The sequence below is a fragment of the Pseudophryne corroboree genome, chromosome 7 (genome assembly GCF_028390025.1).
Source record: "Pseudophryne corroboree isolate aPseCor3 chromosome 7, aPseCor3.hap2, whole genome shotgun sequence".
Lineage (NCBI taxonomy): Eukaryota > Metazoa > Chordata > Amphibia > Anura > Myobatrachidae > Pseudophryne > Pseudophryne corroboree.
In genome coordinates, this window is record NC_086450.1 from 356342125 (window position 1) to 356364493 (window position 22369).

Sequence of the window (22369 nt, forward strand, 5' to 3'; positions counted from 1 at the left end):
AACACACCTGAATCCGACAAAAAAATTTCAGGGAGGTTTTGCCAAAACGCGTCCGAATCCAAAACACGGCCGCGGAACCGAATCCAAAACCAAAACACAAAACCAAAAAAATCTTTATCTGAAATACGTGAAATGTGTATCATTAGAAGACAAACAGATCTGTGACACTTCTGAGGTGATCCAAACTACAAGTATTCCAGGGGAATAACAGTTATAGAATATCCTTCCGCAAAGCAAGGAATGCTGCCTCCACAAAATGCACTTTCACCCCTTTGACTTCAACAAACCTACCCCAGAAAATGGATTCTAATGTTTGTATAGATCTGCCCATGTAATTTGCAGGAAAAATACCATCTCCTCCACTCAGCATGTGCAATCTTCTCCTCCTATGTAAATTACTCCATCTTTCTCCTCGTGATCAGTACTAAATGCCGCCGGCCGGAATCCCGGCGGTCGAAATACCGACGCCGGAATCCCGACCACACAATCCCGACAGGGGTGGCGAGCGGAACGCAGCCCCTTGCGGGCTCGCTTCGCTCGCCACGCTCGGCACACTATTATATTCTCCCTCTATGGGTGTCGTGGACACCCACGGAGGGAGAATATGTCGGGATTGTGGCGGTCGGGATTGTGGCGGTCGGGATTGTGGCGGTCGGGATTCCGGCGTCGGTATTTCGACCGCCGGGATTCCGGCCGGCGGCATCTTGACCGCATCCCTTCTCCTCAAACCTAGTGCTGAAATCTAAGTGCACAATGAGCTTAAAGCTTGTTCTCTACTGCATCTTGCATGTTTTATGCTTCAAAAATGACCTTTGCATTCACTGAAAGGGGTCAATCCAATTAAACACAAAGGGTGCGAGTTGCCGTAGCGAAACTGCACCCAAACCAGCAACTGCCCCCGAACTCACAACCCCTCGCGGCCCGATTTCAGAACAAAGTCACTGAAAAGTATGGGGCTGCAAACACTTTTGTGCTGCTTCGGGCTGCCGTAAAGTGCGGCTGTGGTCGAGCTGACTTGTTTATTTGCAATGGTCAGACAAGATTAATACTGATTTTAACTCTAATACACACAAGTTCAATTTTCATACTGTTCATTTCATGTAGAAGTGCCAAAGTGTCAAACTTATAAAATTCAGCAAAATGTGTTTGACCCCGACCAAGTAGCTGCTCGGCAAAGTTGTAAAGCCGAGACGCACCTGGCAGCCGCCCAGGATGAGCCCACTTTCCTAGTAGAATGGGCCTTCACCGACTTCGGTACCGGCAAGCCTGCCGTAGAATGAGTGTGCTGAATTGTCCCTCTGATCCAGCGCACAATAGTCTGCTTAGAAGCAGGACACCCAATCTTGGCCAAAATTTACTATAAAATCGAGTTTGTCCGATTTGTGTTTTTTTTATAAGTCCCAAAACGGGAATTCACTAAGCACAAATCTCGGCAGTGTTTGGACTATTCGTAATGGTTTGAATGACAAAGTTCAGAAATACGAATGAATAGACCATCGGTCAAACGCGACTGTTATTTCCTACAACACGGGTATTCACTATTCATTCGTATTTGGGTGTTAGCCTCTGAGTGCTCAATTGCGGTCGTATTTTTTTGCGATTCGTTAAAAAAAGCGGCAAAAAAATAGACCTGCTTTTTCCAGGCGTGTTTACATGTGTTGCAACTAACAAATCACTCACACCTGAATTAGGATGCCTATAAAAGGATCTTAGGCCCATTTCAATCCACCTACTCTCAGAAATGGCAGCAGGACTGTGGGCCAGTAATATTTTGTGTGCTGTGGGATTCCTCAGACTCAGACATCAGCCTGTAAGTAACCAGGGCCAACAAACTGAACATGGTCAGCAGGTTGTACAGGTTCCGCGGAGGCTGCGCAGGCCTAGTTTTATAGGGGGCGTTTAAACTTGAACGCATTGTCCGATGATAGGGTCATACAGATGTTCCGTCTAAATCGTAACAACATTTTCCATCTGTATGACCTTGTCAAACTGGGCCTAGACCCTGAGACAGCACGCTCTCGCTCTGTCTCAGGCCTGCACAAACTCCTGGCTGTGTTGCACTTTATGGCTACTGGCAGCTTTCAGGCTGTGTCTGGGGATGTCATAGGAATCTCACAGCCCTCATTTTCTAGAATATTAACACAGGTGATGTATCCCTAACTACCTCCTCTGTTTTTGGTTGTTTTTAATTACTGTCGGTGGCCAGTTCTGTCCAAAAATCTCATGTTTTATTTTCTTTCAAATATACACACAGGTGTTGGCTGTTTTGCAGCCCCACATCGATGCCTCAATCTGCTTCCCTACCCAGGAGTATCAGTGGCATGCCGTCAGGGTAGATTTCTATGAGCTGGCTGGCATGCCCAATGTGCTGGGAGCCATAGATTGCACACACATTCAGCAGAGACCACCTAGGGGCAGGCAGCACATCTATACCAATCGACATCTAGAGCACGCCACAAATGTGCAGGTGGTTTGTGATGCAAATCTCAAAATAATGAGTGTTGTTGCTGGTTACCCTGGGGGCTGCCATGACTCCTTCATCCTCAGTCAGTCATCCCTCTTTGATAAGTTTGAGAACGGACAAATGCCAGATGGGTGGCTGCTGGGTATGTAATTTGATATGTGTAGACATGTGTCTACTTTGTCCAAATACAGGGCCAGATGTATTAACCTGGAGAAGGCATAAGGAAGTTATAAACCAGTGATATGTGCAAGGTGATAAAGGCACCAGGCAATCAGCTCCAATATGTCAATTATCAGTTAGGATCTGTTTGCCTGCTGCCTTTATTACCTTGCACATATCACTGGTTTATCACTTCCTTATGCCTTCTCCAGGTTAATACATCTGCCCCACAGTGTGTTACTTATGTGTTGCTGTATCTTAACATGAATCACATTACTATATCTTTTTTTTAGGTGATGGAGGATATGGCTGTTTCTCTTGGCTTCTAACTTCATTGTCCCGACCTGATACCCCTGCTGAACACAATTACAATCATGCACATAAGTCCACGCGGAATGTGATAGAAAGATGTTTTGGTGTGCTGAAATCTAGGTTTCGGTGTCTGGATAAGTCTGGTGGCCTTTTGTTGTATAGTCCCTTGAAGGTGACTCAAATTGTGTTCTGCTGCTGCTTTCTTCATAACATGTGTTTGCAACAACATCTGCCACATGTTGAGGAGGAGGAGGAAGAAAGCAGCCAGCAAGCAGAGGAATTAGAGACATCTGGTGATACTTAGAGTACAGATGTAGGGAGGCGGGTTAGGCAAGAACTCATAAATAATTTTTTTAAGGTAAGTTTTGTTTGCTTCTTTCATTTGTTATGTAAGCATTAATATATGTTGTCACATTTTTCTTTTAAAAACCATCACTCAGAATGTGTCTGTCTCCTTGAGACATACAAACATACCCTCGCTTTATGCAAAACAAATGTAGCATGTGTATTGTGTTTATTTTACAACTCAAAACAGATTATGAGTGGCATGCATGAAGTCTGGATAAGTGTTATTAAACTTGCACTGATAATTATTACAAGCACACATAATCCACAAAGTATTTGTTTCAGTATTTTACTTTAAGATTGTGTGTAACGTCCTAATGCACAGGGTCTCAAACTCGTCCCTCAGGACCCCAAACAGTGCATGTTTTGCAGGTAACCCAGTAGGAGCACAGGTGTATGAATTACTCACAGACACATTTTAAAAGTTTAACAGGTGGAGATAATTATGTCACTTGTGATTCTGTGTGGAGACCTGCAAAACATGCACTGTGTGGGGTCCTGAGGACCGAGTTAGAGAACCTGTGTCCTAATGAAACACTCCTCCACATATAATATGTTAGCCTTGAGGAATACATGTGTCCCTATGTGTGATGCTCCATCGTATTTAAGGGACACAAACTTAGTATCATCCAAAAAAATTATTTTGCAATGTTTGCTGCAGTAAACTTGCTGATTTGTAAGTCAATACACAGTTTCCGCATATAATCATTGTTATGCACATTATTTGTGCTCATTAAATACAAATACCATTTATTTGTTTCTGCTTCGTGTGTACTAAACTGATTGCTCAATTTTAACACACACAAACATGGCACAACAATAATGACATTCATTTTGGCACTGAATTATCTAAATGCTATTACAACATATTACGACCTTTTTAGCCAACTCAATTGTGTTATTCTTGTAATGTTGTATACAGAAGAAAGGTAAAAGAGTTAACAAACACATTTTAATTTGTATTGGTCATGGATGAATCTGCATGGCTGCCAATTAGTCTGCCTGCAGCATATGAGAATGATTGGAATCTAGAAAGAGTAATGATTAGAAAAAAATCAAGTGGTCTTGTTACTGCATGCTAAATACATTCTGCATGGCTGCCAATTAGTCTGCCTGCAGGAAATGAGAATGATTGGAATCTAGAAAGAGTAATGATTAGAAAAAAATCAAGTGGTCTTGTTACTGCATGCTAACATCAATGTGCAGATCAAATAACTTTCTCCTCCTCACAAAAAATGTTAAGATGTGAAAGAATAAATGTGTTGGCAAAAATCCTGTTGTTGTTTGTAACACTTATAATTAATGATGTTCAACAAATTGTCAAGGTAGTAAGTGTTATATATATTGTGAAAAACCTACACTTACTAACTGTGTTTATTTTCTTCTCTATACAGAGATCGGTGTATCTATTTTTTATTTTTTTGGTGTTGGCTGCTTGGACTGGCCTTGCCTTTACCACTGTCGTGTTGGCGTGCTCTGGTGGAGCGCCTTGGTGGTGAGGACACTGGCATGATATTTGGAGTAGTCGTACCTGAACTGCTGCTTGTTTGCTGTTGGTGCATGGATCTGAGTGTTTCATTGAGGTTAGTGAGGGTGGCATTGAGTTCACGTGTTGCAGCATTTTCATTGTCTACAATTCGGAATAAAGATTCATTTATCTTTTGATTGTTTTGAAAAATGTTCATATAGCTTTGCTGTTGTCTGTGCTGTCCTTCCATTAGTCTGTGCTGTTCTTCCATTATGCGCTGTAAGTTGCCCATGACCTGTGTAATGTCTGCACGCATGAGTTCCATGGTATTGCCAATTCTCGTGGTTTGTTCATTTTGTCTACTCATATTTCTGGTTACTCTTCTGAGGTGACATGGTAGGCTTGCAAACATTTGTGTCTGCCTACGCAGGCAATCTTCATTAGTGGCCTGCTGTCTAGCCCAAATGCTCCAAAACACGTGATCAGGGCCTTGTGTTACTGGTGTGGTTGGGCTGTGTTGTGGTGGTGTGCTTTGCTGTGGTGGTGTACTCACAGGTGCTGGGGGCCTGATTCCTTGGCTTAATGGCTACATTTCTAACATGATTGTCTCATCCATGTCACTGTGTTGCTGTTGTTGCGGAGGGATGCTGTTACCAGGACTAGAAGCTGAAATTTAGAAAAATTATCCGTTAGCTATCCATATGTTTGATAAATTATAACAAATCACTACACATGGGACACATGTCATTGACTGTTGCTTTCAGATATCCTGCCTAGCAACATCATCACTCATAACTTCAATACATACATATGCCTGTTTGTGGCAAATGTGTCTGGTTACTTCATTGTGAAAGCAAACACATTAGAATTATTGTATATCAGACATACTCCACCATGAAAACACATTGTAATCCATAATGTGTTACCTTATAGCTTTTCAAAAACAAACATAGTAATGTTTTTATATGTATTTGGCAGTGTTAGGTCAAACACACATGTGAAAAATTGTTAAACAACCTTACTAATTTCCAAAATTAAACATGAGTTTCTGTTGCAGCATCTTACACGCAATGTGCTACTGTATGGCTGAAGTGGACATACATATATTCACAGGATGTGGACAAGGCCATTTCTGTAGGATTACGTTTCATGTTTTACTGACTTCGGTAAGTATATCAGATTTTGATGTGTTTTGACTTAATGCGTTTAAGTAAAAGTTTAATTACGATCTGAAATTTCTTAAATTTATTTCAGTTTGATACTCACAATCAAGATGAGGGGAGTGTGGTTCACGTCTTGGAGGTGTGTCCAAAATTTGGATTGGGGGGACCGAACATACTGTCGATAATCTTCGTGGCGGGGTAGCCTGCTGTGGTTGGCCCTGGACATCAGACCTTGCTTTCTTTGCTGCCACATGTTTTTTTTGGTGGTGTGTTATAGAAGTCCGACTTCTGCTGCTCCAGACTTCTTTTGATGGACCTAGTATTGAAAGTTAAATGTTGTTATGGCCATTCCTTTACAAACATACCCTATACTACAATTGACACTTTACCTGCTTCCGCAGCGTCATCATCATCAGATGTCATGGGAGTTACTGTAGGACGAGCAGTACTGCTTTTTTCCAACACTGTAAAACCAAAATAAAAACTCATGCATTCATGCTATTGTGGATACATCCACCCATTATGCTTATAGACATTAATTCTGTAAAAAATGCTTGGTTTTTTTTTTGTACCAAAAAAATAAGGTCCGTAAACCAAAAAACCACTACATAAAACTAAAAACATTGACCAATAGCCATATGCACTATGGAAAGTGCAACACAGGAAAACATGTACAGGACACAGACATAGGACACAAGTAAAAATACATACACTAACAACCAAAAACACACACATCTTCATTTTGTAATGAAAGGAAAAATTTAACAGATGCAATATAGAAATTGCTCTGTGATGTGGCACTCCAAACACACATTACCACTATATGAGCCAAACAAAAACAAAAGCCCAAAAAAAAAAAAAAGGAGACTGCAGTGTTGTGTCAGGGTACAAATACAGATTCAATCTGAACATACAAATAGTGGGTTTATCTAAAAAAAAATAATACATTCAGTACTAATGACATTACCAAACCACTTTCCACTACTCCGGCCTCTAACATGACAACCACTGTTTTTGCTACATTGCACATGGATAACCTAAATATAAAACATAGGGGGTAATTCCAAGTTGATCGCAGCAGGAAATTTTTTAGCAGTTGGGCAAAACCATGTGCACTGCAGGTGTGGCAGATATAACATTTGCAGAGAGAGTTAGCTTTGGGTGGGTTATTTTATTTCTGTGCAGGGTAAATACTGGCTGCTTTATTTTTACACTGCAAATTAGATTGCAGATTGAACACACCACACCCAAATCTAACTCTCTCTGCACATGTTATATCTGCCTCCCCTGCAGTGCACATGGTTTTGCCCAATTGCTAACAGAATTCCTGCTGCGATCAACTTGGAATTACCCCCATAGTCCAAATTAAAAACGTAAAAATGTGCAAAAGGAAAACATTATTGCTGGACATTTCAATGACACACCAAGTCCAAACTACACATGGAAAATATACAGAAAAATAACACATGACATACAATAAAGTAAGATGTTACATTGGCTTTTGGAGAAAACATTACCAAAAAAAATGTGGGAGTAATATGCAACGTCACATGACACACATTTGAAAATAAATAAATAAATAAGGTCATAGAATGTTAATGCATATACACATGCTCACCATTCTTCCTGGGCAGATCGGAATCCCGGACATGGGTTGCAGAGACTACTTCAGGAGGTATTACACTCCGCATTGGCTCCTCATAGTCCAGATATCTTGCAATATAGGGCTGTAAGAAAGCATATGCTCCTGAGGAAGCTGGATTATACCAGTGAAACGTGTTGAGCTTACTCTACCTATCTGGACTTCACTCTCCAAACCGGCCTGCAAAGCATTTGTCATCCTTCGGCACATTTTGGACTTCTCTCCCATCACTGGACTCATTCATCAAACCGGTCTGATCCACCCCTACAGCTATAAATGGACTTATCCTAATGCTGATGCTTACCATCGTGGGGATCTGGTAACTATTTACCTAATACAGTGAATGCACATGGGGAGGTTGCCCTAGCCTTTAGGAATGGACTTTGCCAATACAGGAGAATGTAAAATTTATGAAATCTTATCCAGATAAGACATTCTTAATCCACATCGCCACCTTGTGGCAACAGGAATTGCTTTCTTTTAAATTTGTCTATATGTGATGTGTTAATAAATTGTTATTTTTCTTACATAGAGCAAACCATCCTTTTTAATTTGTTCAGCCAGCGCTGGTATACACTCTTTCTTACTGTTTAGTTTTTTCTGAGGAATTGACCTTCCTCTTACCTGCTGCTGTTGGTTGCGCACTTGCCTATTTTTTATTTGTACTTTGCAATATAGGGCTGCCCACCACCGGTTTTTCGAGCCGACTTCGCCTCCTTGGCCATTTTGGACTTGACACGTCGCTTTATGTCATAGTACCGTTTGCGGCACATGTCCTCCGTCCGCTTGACAACCCCCTCACTATTGACAGCAGCAACAACTTTCGCCCACAACACCGTCTTCTTCCGTGTTGGCACCTTGGCGGACTCAGGCCCAAATAGCTGCCGCTGATACTTCATCAGCTCCTGCACCAATGCCACATTTTCTGCATAACTAAACTTGATATTCCGCCCAGTCTTAGTAGTGGTGCGTGGCTGCGGAGCTCTCTGACTGTCACTATCACTGTCACTTGAGGCTGCTGCAGCAACCTCACCCACCACCTCCTCCACCTCACTAACCTCACTCACACTCACCTCCTCCACCTGACCGACTTCCTCCCCCTCACTCACACCCTCCACCTCACCCACCTCTGAGTCACACATAATTGTGTGTCTAAACACTTAACACAGAAAAAAGAAAAAACAAACAAACAACACACTCCTCCACTACCACTGCACAACTCACACACACACACACACACACACACACACACACACACAAAAAAGACAAGGGACACTAAATTAAAAAAACTTGGACAAAAAATGAGACAAAACCAAAAAACACAAGACTACAAGAATGACAAGACTACTTTTAAACACAATACTACACTCAGAAATCGCCCAAAAAGCTCCTCACCAAACAAAATACTCACCAACCTCCACAGCACAACCTCCCTCCTCACCACTAACTAAACCCACGAGGTGCGGACGGTTTGGGGAGTATTTATATGGTTGCGCACAGACACTCCTACATCTGAAACACAGCCAATCAGGAACGGGGATGAAAAACGAAACTAAAAGTGAAAATGCTGCCGGGGTTTAAATAAACCCTGCCGCGTTTAACTTAGAAAAAAACCCAGCAAAACAACAAAAACACGTACGCAAACGACAATGACGGCCGTAAATGTGCCCCAAAAAAACGACTGGCATCGACATCGGAAAACACGAAAACAATAAACTCGAATGCTTAGTAACTTGGCGTATATACAGATGTGTCCTGATATATCGTTGCTGCGTACCACATAGCGGGCGCCATGCAACTCGCGCCAGCTCCTTGCGCTATAACTCCCGTTATAAGTTGCGTTGTAAATGTGACGTCATGTTATAATTGTAACGTGCATTCTACTTTCTGTCCACCAGATGTCGCTTTTCCTAAACACTACAGCGAATGGATCAAATAGCCAACGGACCCATTGTAGCGCTACCTGCTGATTGGCTGACGGGTTCGAATCCTAGCGGGATCAGAATTATTATTTTTTGTGGATTCTTAATGTCATTTTTAATGGAATGGGAAAAGTCAGAAAAAAAATGCGTGGGGTCCCCCCTCCTAAGCATAACCAGCCTTGGGCTCTTCGAGCCGGTCCTGGTTCTAAAAATCCGGGGGGAAAACGGACAGCGGATCCCCCGTATTTTTAAAACCAGCACCGGGCTCTGCGCCTGGTGCTGGTGCAAAAAATACGGGGGACAAAAAGAGTAGGGGTCCCCCGTATTTTTTACACCAGCATCGGGCTCCACTAGCTGGACAGATAATGCCACAGCCGGGGGTCACTTTTATACAGTGCCCTGCGGCCGTGGCATTAAATATCCAACTAATCTCCCCTGGCCGGGGTACCCTGGGGGAGTGGGGACCCCTTCAATCAAGGGGTCCCCCCCCAGCCACCCAAGGGCCAGAGGTGAAGCCCGAGGCTGTCCCCCCCATCCAAGGGCTGCGGATGGGAGGCTGATAGCCTTGAGAAAATGTAAAGAATATTGTTTTTTCCAGTAGTACTACAAGTCCCAGCAAGCCTCCCCCGCAAGCTGGTACATGGAGAACCACAAGTACCAGCATGCGGGAGAAAAACGTGCCCGCTGGTACCTGTAGTTCAACTGGGGGAAAAATACCCAAATAAAAACAGGAGACACACACCTTGAGAGTAAAACTTTATTTCACACCTGCCGACACACACATACTTACCTATGTTGACCCACCGACTGCCACGTCTCCTGATCCGACGATCCGGGGTACCTGTGAATAAAATTATACTCACCTCAATCCAGTGTCCAGATATAAATCCTCGTACTTGGCAAAACAAATAAACGCACACCCGGACCAGCGGACTGAAAGGGGTCCCATGTTTTCACATGGGACCCCTTTCCCCGAATGCCAGGACACCACGTGACTGCTGTCACAGAGGTCCCTTCAGCCAATCAGGAAGTGCCACGTCGTAGCACTCACCTGATTGGCTCTGTGTGCGTCTGAAGTGACAGAAGCGCATCGCACTGCTCCCTGTAGTTTCAAAAAGTTGCATGAAAATGCACCCGATACAAAACGAGTTTAAACACTACACAAACCGACTCAAACACGAATATTAGTAAATTTTGGCCCTTGTTGGGAGCATACAGGACAAACAGAGCCTCTGCTTTCCGTATCCGAGCTGTTCTTGCGACATAAATCTTCAAAGCTCTAACCACATCTAGAGACTGTGACTCAGTGAAAGTGTCAGTAGCTACTGGCACCACAATAGGTTGGTTTATATGGAAGGACGAAAACACCTTTGTAAGAAGTTGTTGACGAGTTCTTAACTCTGCCCTATCTTCATGAAAGATCAGGTAAGGGCTCTTGTGAGACAAGGCCCCCAACTCAGACACCCGCCTTGCGGATGACAAGGCCAAAAGCATCACCACTTTCCAAGTGAGAAACTTCAATTCTATCTCCTGCAGAGGTTCAAACCAATCTGATTGAAGGATCTGCAACACCACATTAAGGTCCCATGGTGCCACTAGAGGCACAAATGGAGGCTGGATGTGCAGAACCCCTTTCACGAACATCTGAACTTCTGGAAAGGAGGCCAATTGTTTTTGAAAGAAAACTGATAAGGCCGAAATCTGGACTTTGATTTACCCCAATCTAAGGCCCGCATCCACACCAGCCTGCAGAAAATAGAGAAAACGTCTCAACTCAAACTCTTCCATAGGAGCCTTCTTGGATTCACACCAAGACACATATTTTCTCCAAAAACGGTGGTAATGTTTCGACGTTACTCCTTTCCTGGCCTGAATAAGAGTGGGGATGACTTCCTTGGGAATACCCTTTCGGGCTAGGATCCGGCGCTCAACAGCCATGCCGTCAAACGTAGCCGCGGTAAGTCTAGATACACACACGGCCCCTGCTGTAGTAGGTCCTCTCGAGGAGGAAGAGGATCATCTATGAGCAACTCCTGAAGATCTGGATACCAAGCCCTCCTTGGCCAGTCTGGGGCAATGAAGATTGCTCGAACTCTTGTTCTTATTATTTTGAGAGCTTTTGGAATCAGTGAAAGTGGAGGGAAAACATATACCGACCGAAACACCCACTGGGTCACCAGTGCATCCACTGCTATTGCTTGAGGGCCTCTCGACCTGGAACAATATCTCTGAGGGTCTCTCGACCTGGAACAATATCTCTGAAGATGCCATCATGTCTACTTGAGGAACTCCCCAAAGACTTGTCACCTCTGCGAAGACTTCTTGGTGGAGGCCCCACTCCCCTGGATGGAGATCGTGTCTGCTGAGGAAGTCTGCTTCCCAGTTGTCCACTCCCAGAATGAAAATTGCTGATAGAGCTCTTACATGTCTTTCTGCCCAGAGAAGAATCCTTGTCACCTCTGCCATTGCCGCTCTGCTTTTCATTCCGCCTTGCCTGTTTATGTACGTGACTGCTGTTACATTGTCCGACTGGATCTGCACGGGATGATCTTGAAGAAGATGTACCGCTTGTAGAAGGCCGTTATAAATGGCTCTCAATTCCAGAACGTTTATGTGAAGGCAGGCTTCCTGACTTGACCATTTTCCTTGGAAGCTTTCCCCCTGTGTGACAGCTCCCCAGCCTCGGAGACTTGCATCCGTGGTTATTAGGACCCAGTCCTGAATCCCAAACCTGCGTCCCTTTAGTAGGTGAGAACTGTGTAGCCACCACAGGAGCGAAATCCTGGCTTTGTGGGACAGGATTATTCCGATGCATGTGTAGGTGGGATCCGGACCACTTGTCCAACAGGGCCCACTGGAATACTCTGGCATGAAATCGGCCAAACTATATGGCCTCATAGGCTGCTACCATTTTCCCCAACAACCGACTGCATTGATGGATCGACACGCTTGTTAGTCTCAATATTTGTTTGACCATTTTCTGGATTTCCAGAGCCTTTTCCACTGGAAGAAATACTCTCTGTACTTCTGTGTCCAGAATCATCCCTAAAAAGGACAATCTTGTTGTCGGCTCCAACTGCGACTTTGGAAAATTCATGATCCAACCGTGTTGTTGGAGTATTGACAGGGAGAGTGCAATGTTCTGCAACAACTGTTCCCTGGATCTCGCTTTTATCAGGAGATCGTCCAGATAAGGAATTATATTGACTCCTTTTTGACGAAGGAGGACCATCATCTCCGCCATCACCTTGGTGAATACCCTCGGTGCCGTGGAGAGTCCGAACGGCAACGTCTGGAACTGGTAACGGCAATCCTGTACTGCGAATCTCAGATAAGCTTGGTGAGGAGGATAAATGGGAACATGCAAGTAAGCATCCTTTATGTCTACTGACACCATGAAGTCCCCCTCCTCCAGACTGGAAATCACTACCATCAGGGATTCCATCTTGAACTTGAACCTTTTTAGGTAGATAATTCAGATTTTTCAGGTTTAAAATCGGTCTGACTGAGCCGTCTGGCTTCGGAACTACGAAGAGGCTTGAATAAAAACCTTCTCCTTGCTGTGACAAGGGTACCAGGACAATGACCTGATCCTGACATAGTTTTTGAATTGTCGTTGAAACTGCCTCTCTTTCTGGAAGAGAAGCTGGCAAGGTCGATTTGAAAAATCGGCATGGGGGGACGTCTTGAAACTCTAGTTTGTACCCATGGGACACTATTTGTAAGACCCATGGGTCCAGGCCAGATTGAGTCCAGATTTGACTGAAAAGTTTCAGACGTGCTCCCACCCGAGTGGAGTCCCGCAAGGGAACTCCAGCGTCATGCTATGGGAGAGCCTCCATATTTCTTTTGGAATCTGCATCAGCATTCCATTGGCGAATCCACAACGCCCTCCGAGCCGATACTGCCATGGTAGCGGTTCTTGATCCCAAGAGACCAATATATTTCATGGTTTCTAGTACGTACGCAGCAGCGTCTTTGATATGACCTAACGTTAGGAGTATCTCATCTCCATCTATTGTGTCAATGTCTAATGACAAGTTTTCTGACCACTTCTCAATAGCACTACTCACCCACGCACAGACAATGGTAGGCCTGAGTAGTGTCCCATTGGCCACATCAATAGATCACCTCACTCACTTGTGCCTGTCGGCTCCTTAAGTGAAGCCATTCCAGGCGCAGGGAGAAACACCTTTTCTCTTTTATGACAGGGCCCTGTCTAAAATGCGGGGTGACTCCCACCTTTTGGAAAAAGGTAAGCTGCCTGAATTCCTTTTGGGAATCTGAAATTTCTTTTCAGGTTAAATCAGACTCCCTCCAAGACTGTTCAACTCCTGAGGTGGAGGGAAAATGACATTACTTCTTTATTAAAGTAAACCCTCTCCTTGTGGTAAAAGAGGAGGCTTCGTAACTTTTAAAACCACCTTTATAGCTAAAACATGTTTTGAATGCTCTTTTGCTAACTTAGGACTTATTCCTTTGGAATCACTAGTGTCGACATAGGAATCAGAGTACGTGTCGGTATCAGTTTGTACTACTTGTGCAAATTTGTATGTGACCCAGAGGGGTCCCTGTGGATGAAAGGCAGAACTATTAAAAATCACATCTTCAACAGATTATTTTCAGTTTTCTGTATGAGATTCAGTCCAACCTCTTACTGATATGATTCACACTGTCATGTAACCTTTCACCCAGTCATGCTCTTGGTGTCATATTACACCTCTGTGTCCCAAACATGTCTCCCACAGAGGAAGAATTCCCTGCCACAGACATGTCACACACGTGCACAACCACACCACAGACACTCTGGGACTTATAGGGGACAGACCCACAGTAAAATATGTCAGAGGGATATAGATATGATTTGCCAGTTCACAACCCAGTGCCAGTAACACAATGTCTGTGAACACAAAATGCCCACTGACTTGCAGCGCTTTAATAATGTTAATCACACAATTATATAGCATCAAATTCACTGTGGCCCCCCCTGTTTTGCACCCTGATACTTGTTCAGTAGTGGAAGAGGACCAGCGTTGTCTCTGGAGCCTGAGGGGAGAGAGCAAATGGCGCTGAGCAGTGTGCTGGCTGACTGAGGAGGAAGCTCCACTCTTCAATGGCGTGTTTCTCTTCAGCTTTTATGAGGTAATTTTTTATACTGGCCGGGGTAGGACTGTGCCTCAGCAACTTATGCCCCTTATTTATGCCAGTTTCCATAGGTTTCATGCTGCCCAGGGCACCCCCCCCCCTTCGCCCTGCACCCTGCAATGCCTGTGTATGTGTGGACAACATGGCGCGCTGAGCTCCCGCCAACTGCACAGTACCTTTAGCCATCACTTTCTTGATTAAGATCTGTCTTCTAACACTCACCTGTCTTCTGACTTCTGGCTCTGTGAGGGGGGTGACGGTGTGCTGTGCGTGAGCATCTAGGCATGGCTAGCGTTCAGTTCCCTTCAGGAGCTAATGGTGTCCTGTCAGCCAGAGGGGGACTTTTGCAAGCAGCGGATCTTCAATAACAAATCAACTATCACAGTGACCCAAAACTGAAGGCAACATCACCATAGGATATTAATTACCTACCGGTAAATCCTTTTTTCATAGTCCGTAGAGGATGCTGGGGTCCACATTAGTACCATGGGGTATAGATGGGTCCACTAGGAGCCACTGGCACTTTAAGAGTTTCAGAGTGTGGGCTGGCTCCTCCCTCTATGCCCCTCCTTCCAGACTCAGTCTAGAAACTGTGCCCGAGGAGACAGACAACTTCGAGAGAAGGATTTTACACAGATAGTGGCGAGATTCACACCAGCTTACACATACAAGGCAAACCAAGCTAACTAAGTTGAAACATCAGCAACGGCTGAACAATATTACTTAACAAAGTAACAAAACAGTACTAAACCAAGAACTAAGCAGTACTGAACTAAGTAACCACTGCAAGATCACGAAGTGCTGGGCGCCCAGCATCCTCTACGGACTAGGAGAAAAGTATTTACCGGTAGGTAATTAAAATTCTATTTTCTCTTATGTCCCAGAGGATGCTGGGGTCCACATTAGTACCATGGGGATGTACCAAAGCTCCCAGAATGGGAGGGAGAGCGCGGAGGCTCCTGCAGAACTGATTGACCAAACTTCAGGTCCTCAGCGGCTAAAGTATCGAACTTGTAGAACTTTGCAAACGTGTTCGACCCAGTCCAAGTAGCCACTCGGCAAAGCTGTAAAGCTGAGACACCCCCGGCAACCGTCCAGGAAGAACCCACCTTACGAGTAGAGTGGGCCTTATCAGACGTAGGGCACAGCAATCCTGCCGTAGAATACACATGCTGGATAGTGAACCTGATCCAGCGAGAGATCATCTGCTTAGAAGCAGGACACCCAAGTTTCTTGGGATCATACAGGACAGAGAGTCCGATTTCCTGTGATGAGCAGTCCTCTTCACATAGATTTTCAGAGTCCTTACAACATCCAAGGACTTTGATGAAATTGAGGATTCAGTAGCAACTGGAACCACAATAGGTTGGTTGATATGAAATGCCGACATAAGCTTCGGAAGGAACTGCTGACGTGTCCGGAGCTCAGCTCTATCTTCATGGAAGATCAAGTAGGGGCTCTTACAAGACAAAGCCCCCAACTCCGACACACATCTAGCAGAAGCTAAGGCCAACAAAGTGACAGCCTTCCACGTGAGAAATTTGACCTCAACCTCAGGTAGAGGTTCGAACCAATCCGATTGGAGGAACTGTAACACCACATTAAGATCCCAGGGCGCCGTAGGTGTGAAGTAATCAGGAGGAGGGGCTGATTACAACAGCTGTTTGAGAGCCTATTTAATCAGTGAACAGACTCATTAGAGCTTGCTCATTGTGAGAGCTTGCATTCTGAAGTGAGGCTTGGCTTTTTAAGTGAATTCTGAGATTGAAACAGCAGCAGGTGAATTAGAATACAGAAAAAGGTGAGTTTTATAATATGCAATCAGGAACACAAATATTTGAAATACCATTAAGTCTCTGGGGAGGCTGCAAGGGGCTGACCTTGTGAGTGAGTGAGAGGGTCTCTAACTTGCAGTAGCAGAGGGGCTGTGATTGTTGCATGTGTGAGGGGCTGAGATTGTGTGTGTGTGTGTGTGTGTGTGTGTGTGTGTGTGTGTGTGTGTGTGTGTGTGTGTGTGTGTGTGTGTGTGTGTGTGTGTGTGGCAGATATTTTGAGGGTATAGGGCTGCCTTTGTTTCTGTCTTTGTTTTTGTTCTATTTTGTGTGTGAGCATACTAGGTACTGCCCAAGGACGCTGCCGGCGGGGAAAGAGCCTACTGCTGCTGCCAGCAGGTACTACCAGGGAGCTACAATTGGCCTGCGGGGTCTGAATCCACTGCTGAGCTGCACAACGGGGCAAGGAAGACTGCTGCTGCAGACATCAGGGGAGAGGACAGAAGGGGACGGAAACTGCTGAATAAAAGTGAAGGAACTGGTGACTACTGCTGCATAAAAGCGAAGGAGTGGGGAAACAAAGGATAGATAAGTAAAAGCCCAACTTCATTATTGTATAGTGAGTGTTTTGCCTAGATTGTTTTGCTTCTCTATTCTTGGGTAACAGGGAGTTAGACCTTACAAAAATATGGGTGGGGCTGGGATTGGGTATTTCACTCAGTGCATGTCGTGCAAGACATGCACTGAGGAGCAACCGTTCCAGTGTGCGTACATTTGCACGAGGTGTTTGCGAACGTGGAAGCACAGGTAACTGATCTAGAGCAAACCGTTACGGGACTGAGGGAGATTCACAATTTCGAGCGAAGTTTAGAACGGTGGAGGAGTTGAGGGAGGGGTCACTGGTAGATGAGGATGACCAGGCAGTTAGCTGGGTCACAGTTAGAAGGAAGAAAAAGAGGGGTAGGCTCGACATCTCTGAACTGTCAAACCCGAATAAATTTGCACGAATGGACGAGGAATCGGAGGATGATAGTGAGGAAATGACGGTGCCGGAGGAGACTGTTCCATCTAGAAACCAGAGGAGCGGTCCTCTGGCGCAGTTGGGATAAAAGTTAGTAAGGTACCTAGTCAGATTGTGGTGGAAGGGGATTCCATTATTAGGAAGACAGATAGGGCAATCTGCTACCAGGACCGTGATCGCCGTACGGTCTGTTGTCTCCCGGGTGCTCGGATGCGGCACATCGCGGACCGGGTAGATAGATTGTTGGGTGGGGCTGGGAAGGATCCAGCAGTCTTGGTGCACGTTGGCACCAACGACAAAGTTAGAGGAAGGTGGGATGTCCTTAAGAAAGACTATGGGGAATAAGGCAAGAAACTTAAGGCAAGGACATCAAAGGTAATATTCTCTGAATTACTACCCGTGCCACGCGCTAGCCCAGGGAGACAGAGGGAGATTAGGGAGGTTAATGTGTGGTTTAGGGATTGGTGCAGGAAAGAAGGGTTTGTGTTCCTAGAACACTGGGCGGACTTCTCAGTCAGGCACCATCTTTTTTGTTGTGATGGATTGCACCTGAATGAGGAGGGGGCAGCGGTGCTGGGGGGAAGGATGGTTAGAAGGTTGGAGGAGATTTTAAACTAGGTGCCTGGGGGGAGGGTTTAGAAAGAAATCACGGGTCATTCAGTAAGAATAGCAGGGGTGGCGTTAGTGAACAAAACGGGGGAGGAGTAGGGGGGAGGAATAGAGCAGACGGCAAGGGTAGTAACATGGGAACTAAAAAGGGTTTTAGAATAACAGTAACCAATGACGATTACGGGTCATCTTTGCTGCATAAGAATTATGATGTCCCTACCATGAGGGGAAAACGAGTTTTATGGTAAGAACTTACCTTTGTTAAAACTCTTTCTGCGAGGTATACTGGGCTCCACAAGGAATGCACAATGGGGTGTAGAGTAGGATCTTGATCCAAGGCACCAATAGGCTCAAAGCTTTGACTGTTCCCAGAATGCATAGCGCCGCCTCCTATATCACCCCGCCTCCCTGCACAGGATCTCAGTTTTTAGTTAACCAGTCCAATGCAGTAGCAGGAAAAGAGACGACAACGGTTAGTAGCCACAACACCGCATTCTCACGACAGGAGACGTATCAGCGGCTAATGCCATAACAACCTAAAGAAGCTAAGTGCGTCAGGGTGGGCGCCTTGTGGAGCCCAGTGTACCTCGCAGAAAGAGTTTTAACAAAGGTAAGTTCTTACCATAAAACTCGTTTTCTGCTGCGGGGTACACTGGGCTCCACAAGGAATGGACAATGGGGATGTCCTAAAGCAGTTCCTTATGGGAGGGGACGCACTGTAGCGGGCACAAGAATCCAGCGTCCAAAGGAAGCATCCTGGGAAGCGGCAGTATCGAAGGCATAGAACCTTATGAACGTGTTCACAGAGGACCACGTAGCCGCCTTGCACAATTGTTCAAGGGTCGCACCACGTTGGGCCGCCCAAGAAGGTCCAACAGACCGAGTAGAATGGGCCTTAATGTGATCAGGAGCAGAGAGACCAGCCTTCACATAAGCATGTGCAATCACCATTCTAATCCATCTGGCCAGAGTTTGCTTGTGAGCAGGCCAGCCACGTTTGTGAAACCCAAACACAACAAAAAGAGAATCAGATTTCCTAATAGGAGCAGTTCTCTTCACATAGATACGGAGAGCCCATACCACATCCAAAGACCGCTCTTTGGGAGACATATCAGGAGAAACAAGTGCCGGAACTACAATCTCCTGATTAAGGTGGAACGAAGAAACCACCTTAGGTAGATAGCGGGGACGAGTCCTAAGAACCGCCCGGTCACGGTGAAATATCAGATATGGGGAACTACAGGACAAGGCACCCAAATCCGACACTCTTCTAGCTGAAGCAATAGCCAGCAGAAACACCACCTTAAAGGAAAGCCACTTAAGGTCAGCTGAACCAAGAGGTTCGAACGGAGACTCTTGTAACGCCTCCAAAACCACCGACAAGTCCCAAGGAGCCACAGGCGGGACATAGGGAGGTTGGATACGCAACACGCCCTGAGTAAAGGTATGCACATCAGGTAAGGTCGCAATTTTTCTCTGAAACCACACCGACAAGGCAGATATTTGAACCTTGAGGGAGGCCAGACGCAGGCCTAAGTCCAGGCCCTGCTGAAGAAAAGCCAACAACTTGGCTATACTAAACTTGGAAGCGTCATAATCGTTAGATGCGCACCAAACAAAGTAAGAATGCCAGACCCTATAGTAAATCCGAGCCGAAGCCGGTTTCCGGGCCCGCAACATAGCTTGAATGACCGCCTCAGAAAACTCTTTAGCCCTTAAGATGGAAGCTTCAAGAGCCACGCCGTCAAAGACAGCCGGGCTAGGTCCTGGTAGACACAGGGGCCCTGAACGAGGAGGTCTGGGCGTTGTGGAAGTAGAATTGGACGCTCTGACGATAGGCCCTGCAGGTCTGAGAACCAGTGCCGTCTGGGCCGCGCTGGAGCTATGAGAAGCAGAATTTCTTTTTCTTGCTTGAACTTCCGAATTACCCTGGGCAGGAGTGACACCGGAGGGAACACGTACGGCAGCCGAAACCTCCATGGTACCGCCAGCGCATCCACGAATGCTGCTTGAGGATCTCTTGTCCTTACTCCGAAGACCGGAACCCTGTGATTGTGTCGAGATGCCATCAGATCTACGTATGGAAGGCCCCACCTTTCCACTAGGGGTTGAAACAATTTTGGAAGGAGGCCCCGCTCGCCGGCATGTACGTCCTGACGACTGAGAAAGTCCGCTTCCCAATTCAGGACTCCCGGAATGAATATTGGCGATATGGCCGATAGATGACGTTCTGCCCACTGTAGAGTCCGTGAGACTTCCTTCATTGCTAGGCGGCTTCGAGTGCCACCTTGATGATTTATGTAAGCCACTGTGGTGGCGTTGTCCGACTGTACTTGAACAGGACGGTTCTGAATTAAATGCTGGGCTAGGTTCAAGGCATTGAAGACTGCCCGCAACTCCAGAATATTGATCGAGAGGAGGGACTCCTCCTTGGTCCACTGCCCCTGAAGGGAGTGTTGCTCCAGCACCGTGCCCCAACCTCTTAGACTGGCATCTGTCGTCAACAGGACCCAGTCGGATATCCAGAACGGACGGCCCCTGCCCAGTTGTTGGTCCCGGAGCCACCAGAGCAGCGGCAGACGGACCTCCGGAGTCAATGAGATCATTTGACACCTGATCCGGTGAGGCAGGCCGTCCCACTTGGCTAGAATCAGCCTCTGGAGGGGGCAAGAATGGAATTGAGCATACTCCACCATGTCGAATGCTGATACCATGAGGCCCAGCATCTGCATCGCCGAATGTATCGACACTTGCGGACGAGAAAGGAAGTAAAGAATCCTGTCCTGAAACTTCAGGACTTTCTCCTGACACAAGAACAACCTCTGGTTGTGAGTGTCCAATAGCGCTCCCAGGTGCACCATGCCCTGAGCAGGGATCAGGGAGGATTTCTTCCAGTTGATGAGCCACCCGTGGGCTTGTAGAAACCGGACCGTCATATCTAGCTGACGTAGGGGAAGTTCTGGGGAATTTGCCAGGATTAACAGTATCCTGACCCCTTGACAGCGGAGTACCACCGTCTCCACTGCCATTACTTTGGTGAAAACTCGCGGAGCCGTTGTTAAACCAAAAGGTAACGCCCGAAACTGGTAATGGAGGTTGCCAATAGCAAACCTCAGGTATTGCTGATGTGACGCTGCTATAGGAATATGCAGGTAAGCATCCTGTATGACCAGGATCTCAGCCACAATATCGGCGAGCCAGGACTGACGTAGTAGAGGCCTTGGCTGCTAGGATACCAGCATCAGAAGCCGCCTCTTTAATATAGCGAGAAGCTGTGACAATATATGACAAGCATTGTCTAGCATGGTCAGAAGAGATTTCAGCTTCTAACTCCAAGGCTCATGCTTCAATAGCCTCTGCAGCCCATGTTGCTGCAATAGTGGGCCTTTGTGCAGCACCCGTGAGGGTGTAAATCTCTTTAAGACAACCCTCCACACGTTTATCCGTAGGCTCTTTTAGAGACGTGACAGTAGGGACAGGCAGAGCTGAAGAAACCACCATCCTAGCCACATGTGAGTCTACTGGAGGAGGCGTTTCCCAATTCTTAGACAGCTCTGGCGCGAGGGGATAGCGAGACAGCATCTTCTTTTGAGGCACAAACTTCGTACCTGGGAAATGGCGCTCTGGTGCTGGGGGAGTGGCTTCAGGTCTAAGCCTTATCCCCCTGCTGGCAAAACCACCAGGTACTGTGGGCTACTGAAAATGGTTTAGAGAGAAGTGGGATCGCCTGTACTGCCACAGTGTCCACCGCCAGCGCGCGCGGCCCGCCTCCCACTGACCGCGCCGGATCGCGATAAAGACCGGGTCCCGCAAGTGGGAACCACTCACCACATCCCGAAGCGCGGCCATGCGTAACCGGAGAGCCCCCGTCATGTGTGCCTGACGTGAAGCAAACCGGAGCCTCCTGCTGTAGTTACCCGGCAACCAGGGCTCAGGAGTGTACAGCGCCGCTGGGGAGAGCTGGAGCTGCAGCAGTGAATGTCTTCTGACATTTACCACCGCTGCTGCCCTTGAAGTCTTCACTTTTTTCTTCAAAAAAAGCTCTTCTTAGGGCTGCCTGGAGCAGCCCCTCTGTTATGTGCCTGCTTACTGCAGCACCAACTACAAAACTGAGCTCCTGTGCAGGGAGGCGGGGTTATAGAGGAGGCGGCACTGTGCATTCTGGGAACAGTCAAAGCTTTGAGCCTGTTGGTGCCTCGGATCAAGATCCTACTCAACACCCCATTTTCCATCCTTGAGGAGCCCAGTGTACCCCGCAGCAGAAATGATAATGATATAGCAAACAAACTAAAAAAGTTTTTTTCAGTGGTATTTACCAGAGAGGACCAAATGCTGGGTCTAACACAA

At 46.2% G+C, this 22369-nt stretch overlaps 1 long non-coding RNA gene across 1 annotated transcript; it reads right to left on the reverse strand.

The window, feature by feature from the left end:
- Positions 1 to 3413: 3413 nt before the first annotated feature.
- LOC134943692 (uncharacterized) lies at positions 3414 to 6365 on the reverse strand. Its single transcript, XR_010181680.1, has 3 exons — positions 6301 to 6365; positions 6015 to 6227; positions 3414 to 5414 (listed from the first exon to the last, which is right to left on the reverse strand). It is a non-coding gene; the product is annotated as an uncharacterized LOC134943692 (long non-coding RNA).
- Between the last annotated feature and the right edge of the window lie 16004 nt (positions 6366 to 22369).